Here is a 10,890-nt window from a genome sequence, read left to right on the forward strand (position 1 = left end):
TTTGTGACGAAATGTCATAAGAAAAGTATTTATTATTTCATTAAAGAGAAATGCTTACATAATAATGTTTGCACATTTTAAAAGTAAAAAGGAAGATAGGGAGTAAAACCATACCAATACAAAGACATAAGCACCGAATAATGGCACAGGTTTGTTCAAATAAATTTTAAGCAGAAACGTTTCTTTAAAATAATCTCACTACGAACTATCACATGTTTTCATTCGAAAAGCACTGCATCTTATTATAAAGTACAAAAATAACCGGTCACATAAGTAAGAACAAGTCTGAGTGTGTCTATGTTAACACGAGGATAGAAAGTTGGGCGAGTTGGTACAGTAACATGATCTTGGATTGTAGCGCGAAGTGACACGTACACACACTAGAAGCAGACCAGGATGAGCGCTAACTCTCAACTAAATTTTTATTGAAACGAAGAACACATATATATATATATAGGTGACTGCAAAAAACCGCAGCGTAAGAACATGACAAGGTATGAAGACATCAGTTAAACATATCAGGAAGTAAGGAAGTAAAAAAGGAAACAACAAAAAGACTACTTCAGATTAACACACGTGTTCTGAAGATACTGAAATTCGCATCCTAACAGAGACAAAGATGCATGGCTAATGTAAGTCTCTCCCAATCTTTTAATGTGGAATGCCTCTCTATCTATTTGTTGTGAAAAACTTTGTTTCATATTGTGTGGACATTAGTAATGGCAAACTTAAGAGCTGAGTAAGCTAGTCATGTCCACACAATATGAAACAGTTTTTCACAACAAATAGGCTCGAGAAGGCTAGTTATCCTGTGCATTTATTATCACTAACCTACAAAAAGCTTTTAAAATGGGTAAAAGGCCAGGCTAATAAACAAGAAAAACAGAAAAAGAAGGTTTGCTGTCGTGCCCTATATACATAGATTATCAGATGGTTTATGGAACGTGGCCAATACATATGATGTGGATAAAGTTTTCTCGGCCCCGCAAGTTGTCTATCATGTGCCTATGATAAATAGTAAACTTGAACAGGGTGGCAAAACAGAAAATATAATTGCGGCGTTAGACATGTGTCCCTTTTTGTGCCTTGTAACACTGGTATACTTTATCAGTATCCTCTCAAGTGCGGGAAGACTTACATTGTACAGAGCGGCAGGTGCATTAATATTAGACTAAAAGAAAACAGACATTCACTTTACAACTCTAATGCTTCACATCTAGCATCACATTGTTTCAATTGCGGTTGTAAACCTTTGTTTGAAGACACAAAAATTCTTTCGAGACAAATGTCAAACCACACGGGAAATAATCAAGGCATTCCACATTAAAAGATTAGGAGAGACTTGCATTAGCCATGCATCTTTGTCTGTTAGAATGCGAATTTCAGTATCTTCACAACACGTGTGTTAATCTGAAGTAGTGTCTTTTTGTTGTTTCCTTTTTTGACTTCCCTACTTCCTGATATGTTTAACTGATTTCTTCATACCTTGTCATGTTCTTATGCTGCGGTTTTCTGCAATCACTTTATATATATATATATATATATATATATATATGTTCGTCGTTTCAAGCAATATTTAGTTGAGTCAGCGCTCGTCCTGTCTGCTTGTAGTCTGTGTCCGTGTCACTTCGCGCAACAATCCAAGAGCATGTGTGAACAAAACATGGCTAGTAATAACTAGTGAGCACTGCACAAAAGTTGAACATGAAAACTAGTAATAGTAAAGACGTATACTTGCATAGACAATATATAATACTATAGACAATATTTTGCAGCTGAACTGCAAAATATTGCAAATATCACAAAAGCAGCATAAGAACTGGGCAGGACAGAGCACTGACTGTTAGTTATAGTTGCAATATGCACACCAAATCTAGACATAAGAAGGCAAAACTAAACTGCCGGAAATGGTCATCTCTCCAAGAGACCACTGAGGAACGAAAGGTACACTTTTTATAATTCCATCTCATAGATTACTGATCTAATTAAACTTGACACATGACCCCTTGTGTGTAACAAATGCCCTGTTCTCATTACATATGCATGATTGCCAGCCTTGGTGAAAGAATGACTTGCACTAATGTTTGAACCCCAGTAAAAATGCTGCTTGTTCTCAACTTTCTGTTCCGACAGCACACTTGTGGGCAGTTGTGAACGTAGTTGCCTATAGGGCTCAAACACCATGTTTTGGCTGCACAGGTAGTGTCTACCGAACACCTGGTTCAAGATATCTTGCATCTCGGAATGTGCAGCCACATTGGTGGCACAGCATTATTTTTTCAACTTGCCAGTTGATAAAGCCTCAGCAGCTGCAATCACCTGCGATTGCTCGTAAAGGTGCCATAAGGTCAGGCAGCAAACACAGATACCACGTAGCAAAACTTTCAGAGTGCATTGTGTGAGTCGAGGTGTGTAATTTGTGCTTTAGTTTGGCAGCACTGCCACATTCACAACTATTCATTGCAACTACTACATTTCAACATCAACAAAATTAGGACAGTTCCTTCAGTATGGTGGCAGATGCTCAGCTGCAGGCTTTCTAGAACCATGCATTATCTTCAGACAGTGCCAGTACAGCCCGTAGCACATCTTTCAAGCACTCCAGACAAGTACACCGATTACACTGTACACAGAGCATCTGGTATCCATTTACCTATAGAGGCAAGGTAGCCCCTAGAACACGTTTTGTGACAGGCATGCTGGGCACTTTGTCCCCTGAAATGCAAGTGCCATTTGGTACTTCAGTGCCTCTAGTGTCCTTTACATCTAAATGAATATTGAATACATAGTAGTAACATGAAGACGACAAACAAAAGCCATCAGCCATCAACTGTGTGGCAAATCTGGGTGCAAGCTATTCTCTTATCAAGTATACCTGTAGGCATTGTGACCAATGTGCTCCCAAGATGTATGAGGCATTATCATTGCAGAGTTGTAAGGACATGACAATCCTAGGATGATTATGTTCTTCAGGTTTTTTTCCCCACTTTCCATCTTTTGAAACGTGTATACTATAGTCATGAAAACAAAGATGCTACAACTGGCGTGTGATAAGTATTGCGACTTTTTTCGTAGCAGCTCATTGAAACGAGCCACGATGACAAATTCAAATGCTCTTACCTCATCAGACATACAAATTTCTTAAACACTAACAAAACCAGATAGGCATTAGAGTGAGCATCACTTAAATACATTACACTGGTTTAAAGTTATTGCACCACTTTGTGCCAGGTAAAAATGTTATAAACATCAAAAATGTTAAGATTCTACGGCCAACCGTGAAAACTAAATAAAAAAATCATTAAGCTTTCTTAAACGGGTACAGAAAATTTACAACTGGCCGTCTTGGTGATGGACACGCAGATAGATGAGCAGCCATTCCACTGAGACGAGAATGTTGAGGACTTCGCATGGAAGTCTGCGAGACACTGCAGAGTAGTTCTTGGTCCACATGAAGGAGATTGCTTGCATACACGTCTGGGCCACCATACTGAATGCATGGTGTTACCGGAACCTTTTCCCCCTGCATTGTGGTAAAAAAGAGGTGAGGCATGCAGACAGGACACGAGTAGAGAAGTGAACACGAACGCGAAAAACATGAAAAATTTCATTAAATTGTTTTAATAGATAAAATTTTTATACTATGTGTCATTCATTATGAGGGTTCATAACCGCAACATATTTCATATATAAGCAGGTAGAATTATCAGCTTGGTCAGTTTGTACAAGCTCATTTGAGGCAAGAAATCGAGTTTCACAAACACAACCTCAACATTCTTGATTGAAAAAGGAACACCTCAGATGACATGCAGTCCTCTGAGTGGGAATTGCACAGTTCAAGAAAAACAAATTAAAACTCACACACCAATCCCGAAAAAGGAATAAGCACCTGCTACTGCAAAAAGCTAATTGATAAGTTTTAGTAGCACAAGGTCATCTTTGGCCAAAGAGCACCAAGTCTATATTGCAAAAGATAAACTTAGCGCATCTTTACAAAGCAAATATATAAAGATGACTAATGCCTCTCTGCGCTACAGTTGCTTTGCTCTAGCGTGAAGTCATTTTAATGCATGCACACGTACATACACACGATACACCCAAGTGTAACAGCTGCAGAATTAAAATTGGGCTGCAACGAAGTCGCAACCTTTAACCCTTGATCCCAAGCTGTACTAGTGACTGCAGGTAGTACCAATACCGCCAATGACGAGTCGCACTCTTTCTGCCCGATGTTATGCTGCTGTTATTGTCAAAGATGAGTTACAGTCGGCATTGAGGGAAAGTTGCCCTCAAGAGCAGCTCTTATTTTTGTGTTATTTCTAACCAGAGACCAATGAAGTAATTATTTTTAGAATGAGAATGACACCGAAAAATTGAGTACGTAAGAAATTTGGAAAATTTTGTACATTTTTCCGGAATTAACTAGGGGGTTAACGGTTGAAGCGGCAATCCAGAAACTAAAACAAGTTTTGACATGTTTGCTACCAGTGAATGCTAGAAAATATGTTGGCATTCTGTAGTTTTGTCCAACAATGCAAAATGGATTCTTAATAACTGAGGAAATAAATGGGAAAGTATCATGAAGTATATTTCGTGAATGTAATGCAGAATCACTCAACTTGTTACTATATAATCTCCACTTGATTAACCTGCACTTCCTGAACTAGTTCAGGAGGTGCTGCATTTCAATACTCATTCCACCAGTTCAACGTGACAGCAACTGCACGTTGTGATTTTTTTTACTTAGTGCAGGCGTTGTACAGGGCGACTTCACAGCATTCCCTGCACTTGGACGAAAGGTAGTGCATGTTTACGCAGCAGGTGTGGTGCCGCTTCTGCAAGAGTGAGGTGCAGAAATCCGTTTCATACAATAATTACTAGAGGGAACTCTGACATTAGTGTCTACAGGAGATCAAACAAGAACGGCTGTACCAGCATGGAAATTATGGGAAGTACATGGATTTGCCTAAACTTCGTCTGTTTGGCTTCAAGCGGCTTTGTGACTTTGTAAACTGGTCATTTTCAACAATATACTGTGTAATAAATAAATAAACATTAAAATCGTCCGACGACAGGATTCAAACACAGGAACTCTAGAGCAGAAGTGTGATATTGAAACCATTAAGCCACGGAGGCATGTAACGACAAGCGAGTGCAACGCCCTGTTGAAGTTATCGCGGGCATACCAGTGCCTTGAGACGCTTGGCGCCTTTCGATTTGGCCACCTGGACAAGCTCAATCGTTGCAATTAATAGCAATTGTGCGTGTTGGCGCCGTCTTCTGCACTTCGAAGAGTATAGACTGCGCTGAAATTTACGACAATAAGATTTATATAGCGTATAATATACGAAGCCACAAGAACGTCTGAATTCACAAGCACGAATATCAGACAAATCCATGTGCTTCCCATCATTCCCATGGTGGTACGACTGGAGCGCCAGAGTTCCCTCTCGTAATTACTGTAAGAAACTCTATGGCAGAAATAACCGAAGTGCCTGGCATTTTGTTCTGGAGTAATAAACACAAGTTTTGCTGTCCCATAAATCTTACTGGTCATTAATTCCAAGTTTTAGTGCAGTCACATGTCTAGTAGGCAACTGTGGTATTTTGCATAAACATTGCAAAGCCAACTGTGATGAATATTCACTCTGGTAAATTGTTTATGATCGAGTAGCATAGACTACTGAAGCAATCTCTGGAAGGCAAGTGAAGTAATTTTCTTATTAGCAGCCTTTAAACAGCATTCGAGCATTTGACACATGCACCTCAGATATGCAGATATTTCCTTGACTCAGCAAGAAGCGATGCTTCATGTTCCACGAGGCTACTTCAACCAAAGCAGTATTGGTGCTCTCTAAAAACAATACCAATGCAGATGATCCAAATATTTTTCAGGGGCAACAGTTATACCTGAAATCATGCTAGATTAGTTTTTTTAAACACATGATCAGACCATGTTAGAAGTGCTTCTTAAAATCCTCCTATTTATTAGACTAGTCATATATCTGAACACAAAGGCTACTAATTAGGTCCCATGCTATATCATCATCTTAACAAAAACTTCACTTAGTAATACACATGCTGTGATAAGATTTGAGACCACATTGAGATGCTGAACAAAGTGAACTCATTATTTTTAAAATGAAGCTCCTGTTCTTCCAAATGAGAAGAAAGGATACTGAGGGTCAAACTTTTTCTGAATCACAGCTGGAAGATGCCAGGGAAGGCACGTGGAAACTTATTTGTAATTTTCTATTTAAATGTAGAAATGATAAAGGGAAATGAAAATGGTAAAAAAAACAGGCATGGGGGGAGAACGAACCTACAGCATTTGCATTAGGCATGCGATGCACTAACCACTGTGCCACCGAGGCAGCATTCAACCCTCCACAATGGCCCCTCAGAATGTCGACGCTCGAACACGGCCGTAGTACCACAGTGGTTAGTATATCACATGCGTAATGTGAAGGTTATGGGTCCGTTCCTCACCCACAGGTGGATATCTTTTAATCCACTTTCATTTACCTAGAATTTATCATTTCTATACTTCATATAAAAAACTTAAAACATGTTCTTGTATGCTTTCCTTGGCCTCATTATCTGCTGGCTTCTTCCAGTTCTGTTACTTCCAACACTTATACATATTCTAATCTGGTAAGTAAACAGCTTTTGCATGATGCTGGAATGCAATATAAAACATTATTGCAGGGCCGTGTTATGTAGAATGCCTTACATTGCCCAGGCAAAGTGTATTATTGTCAATCTGAAAAAAAAAATTCCCACTGTAGGCAGAAATGCTGTGTACTGCTGTGTGCAACAGGGTTTAACGAAAACAACTTGTTCAGAAATAAAGCCACCAAACAAGGAAATATGAAAACTAGATGAAAATTTGTGCAGTTGCATGTTAAAAATTTAGCACAGCAACAGATGAAGACATAATGAAGGAAGCGCGAGGATGGTTTATTTTGGACACATGAGGGAATATACTTGAAAGATGCATATGAGCTTACACGTGGAGAAATATTGTTTATGTAGCAGCTAAACTACGAACAGGCCTAGAATCCACTGATACAAGGTGTCGAGCATGTAAATCTTATCATGCCCTTAAGTCAAAGAAACATGGCCGTTTCGCATGATTCGCTACACATGGCTGGCTCACACAACTTAGCCACTGCTATATATGCCTTGTAATTACCAGGTGGCCTGTCTGACATGTGCAAGCTTTAAATATGTAAAAGTGCCACGTAGCTGGACAGCACCAAGATAATGTCGTTTGCCATTCTTTTGAGGAAGTGAAACCAATTCTTGCATTTTTCCTAATTAGGTAATTAGTTATTAACGATTATTTAACTGCTCAAATATTATATTCAAAGCAAGAATGTCAGTGCAAAAATTGTAGAGCATGCTGAAAAATTACCAATCCAGCTTTCTACTGCTCAATAGGTGCAACAAGTTTTTTTTTCAAGCTTGAAAGAAGCCAGTGAATACATGCGAAAAGTGCCATGCAACTAACCACTCGTGCACCTGAACACCATTTGGCTCCTCCTTTCATGCTTGAAAAAAACTTTTTGAAAAGAATATTTTAGAAATTGATTAATTATTATTGACTATGTTTTAGGCAAAATGCATGAAATAGTGTGACTGCCACCTCCATTTTCGGCGACATGAATTGACTCCATTTTCATGTCCAAATCCAGCTATACATGGTGCGTGTTTTGAGCTGGTTCTGTAATTTAGGCTGGTTTTGACTAATTGAAGCTTCGCACCCTAAAACAGAGTCAGCCTAAAAAGAAATTGGTACATAAGTGGTCGCTGTCAGTACTCCATACTCCTTTAACTTAGTGCAAAGTGCTTGTGAGCCAAGAAGTTGGTAGTTCTAAGCAGTATTTCTCATTTTGACCTGGTGTTATAGCCCACTTACTATGATGCCATGCTGCTCAGTCATGCTGGTCCTAACTTCAATGTAGGCTATGGCAGCTGCCCTCCAATGGGGGTAAAATGCAATAACGCTTATGCACTTAGATTCGGGTGTACATTAAAGAAGGCCAGGTTCCCAAAACTTCAGGTTGTGACTTTGGAATGTAAAAGCCCATAATTTAATGTTAAAATCTAAAGGTGCTTTATTAGGAGCAGGGGCATCATATTGAGCTTTTACTGCACTGCCACGGCACCAAGAAGCTCCGAGTAAGTAAAAACAATTTCTTAGACAACGTACATATCTTGCAAACATTTACAAACACTTCTCTGCATGCACCTCTGTTGCTGTTATATATAGATCTGTATGCCAAGGCGGGCTATGATGTTAGAACATGTTTCAAACTTGTTTTTTTTTACCGCTTTAATGTTATTGGTTATTTTGCATCTCATTGTGTGTCGAACGCACATTTCAGTGCATCAATTTCTTCAGAAAGTGCACTCCTCTTTATTTATTTGTGCATGCAGAAAGGGTTCAGAAGAACTGCTGACAAGCAGAATGACAAGCAAAAAACAATTCTATGTAGGCTGCACAAAGAGAAGGATGGGTTTGTAAATATGTTATTTAGTTCTTAAAAAAAGAGGCAGCTGTCAGTATTCTGTTCCAAAGTAAAAATTGCCCCTACCTGGCTCTGTTTCATTTTCCGATGTTGATGGTCCATTCGGGGGCACTCAACTGATAGGCTGCACTTTGGCCATGTCGGGTGTGCTGTCACCAGGCCCAAGGTCGATCGACATCCTCACCAAAAGTCGAGTCCAAACGCTATAAAAGAAACATCTCATCATTTTGCTATCAGTTTTGTCATCTTGCGTGTTTCACACACGGCCGTAAGTGAAATATTTTGTCACTTGGATACTGAAAAAAATTCAAGCATTTTCTGGCAGCCAAGCTGAATACACATAAATGGAGAACATTAAAGAGCAAATGCAGTTGTCACATTAGATTGATCAAATACAGCAGAAATGGAAATAAATCAGTGATACTGTGTCTGTTGGCTTTGAATGCAAGAAACGTAAAAACAGGAACTTGCAGCCACGCCACTTTGAATTTCCCGCGTTTGCTACACCTCACAACAAGTTTGGCATCGTCCGGTACTCGGGGATAGTAATCGCTTAAAATCAAGATGAACGAGCGTCGGCATAAATTAACAGGATACTTAACCGGGCAATATTGGCGCATAACACAACTCACGTAGCGAAGCTACTGTCAATTACCCGATGACGCATCTGCGGGCGCTGCGGTTTGGGCGAACAATTCAAAAAGGAATGAGAGTTTCACTTGTTTCACGCCTACTAAGCTAAGACAGAATTTGAGTTTCTTACTAAACTATACTGGACATTTACGCTCCGAATAAAACGCTGGAAATTTTGTTACGTCACATTGCATACGTATGAAAGTGAGGAAATTGCTTTTATTGTATTCTGCCCAGACGGCATGCAGCAGCTACCACTCTCATGCAACAAAAGCATGAAAGTGGTACTCGCGGCACCGAAAACAAACATATACAGCGCCAACGTTACGCCCCTTAGAGTTGGAACTAAGCACGATCAAGCCAGTTAGTTTTCTAGCTTTCATAACGCCATGAACACGACCAAACATCGCGCGAGACAACTGTCTGCTCTCGAAAATTATTACCGCTTCCATTCATATACCTATCGCTGCCACAAGCAAAAGTCAATGGGCTAGCTGTCCACAAGCCGCAGATTAGACAGACAGCAACATATTACGGTAACGTAAAACAATTTCAACGCTGACTTAGCAGCCGCGGTGTGCTCTAAGTGCCACAGTTCTCGTTTGCCGCTCGAAATTCACACCATGATGACGGGCACTGCATCTTTCACATGAAATATTGCACGCTTCGCTCCGGAGCTCAATAGGAGGGCGAAATGCATTTGCACGTACCTGAAATCCGCATGCCGGAAACCCGTCGACGCTTCCGAGAACGGGGCACACAGCCATACACCCGTACCGCGGCTTGACTTGGACGTGAGGCACTTCTATCAAATATTTCACATGCGACATGTTTCACATCGATTGCGCGAACACGAGAAAATGCCGCAGGTCGCAATGCGACGCCGTGCACCCATGCAGCTACCGATGAGTTGCGTGCGCGGACTTGCAGAAAAACAAAACTATGACAATACGGCCGGCGCAAAAGGATGGCGGCTCTCGCTGCGGAGACGAAGCGGACAATGAAGCGCGAATGAATGTTGCCAACTGTTGGTTCCGCGTTATGCCGGCGGTGGTGGCTTTAGTGGCGTGTGTAGCGGCTGTCTAATTTTTTATTTCTTTTCCCCAAACAGTATAGCGAAGATCAGTTCTTTGTTTGCATTTTTACTGTGTCGGTTGGTATTATTTTTTTGTCCTTTAATGCTATTAAGCACCCAATTATGGCCCCCCAGGTTCGCGCGCGCCAGCTTTGCGCGGAAATCTCGGAGGCCATAAGACAACGCGTTAGAAAATGCCGTTCTTGTCGTTAACGTTTCATCATCGTTTCTTCAACTGAGGTAGAGGCGTAGTGTCCCTTTTCCCGGGGTGGGGAGGGGGCGATCAAGACGGAGTTGGTTGTTATCGCGACATCCGCGAACCCTGCGATTTTTTTTATAACGTAAGCATTTCTATAATTACCCACAAATAAAAACCATCCGTCCGTCAGTCCGTACCGCACGATACCTTTCAAAATAGAACCCGCAGCAGCGAGTGAATTCACCTTCGTGCTAGCTCTCGCTTCAACGCGACTGAAGCGGCGAGAACACAGCGCTCACGAAGCTCTCAGCTTATGCCGCACTATGCTCTTTTCGCAGATCACTTTCAAGATAGGTGTACGCGCGTCTGTTTTCAAAGCGAAGTAAACGGTGAGAACAGAGCGCGTGAAGTTTTCAGCAGTGGGCACACACTGTCCAAATTGCAGTTCG

The 10,890-nt window shown here is 40.8% G+C and overlaps 1 long non-coding RNA gene across 1 annotated transcript; it reads right to left on the minus strand.

Moving 5' to 3' along the window:
• Positions 1 to 3,335: 3,335 nt before the first annotated feature.
• On the minus strand, positions 3,336 to 9,958 carry LOC129387262 (uncharacterized). The gene is made up of 3 exons (XR_008614520.2): positions 9,878 to 9,958; positions 8,601 to 8,737; positions 3,336 to 3,523 (listed from the first exon to the last, which is right to left on the minus strand). It is a non-coding gene; the product is annotated as an uncharacterized lncRNA (long non-coding RNA).
• Between the last annotated feature and the right edge of the window lie 932 nt (positions 9,959 to 10,890).

The sequence above is a fragment of the Dermacentor andersoni genome, chromosome 3, assembly GCF_023375885.2.
Source record: "Dermacentor andersoni chromosome 3, qqDerAnde1_hic_scaffold, whole genome shotgun sequence".
In the NCBI taxonomy this organism is placed as follows: domain Eukaryota; kingdom Metazoa; phylum Arthropoda; class Arachnida; order Ixodida; family Ixodidae; genus Dermacentor; species Dermacentor andersoni.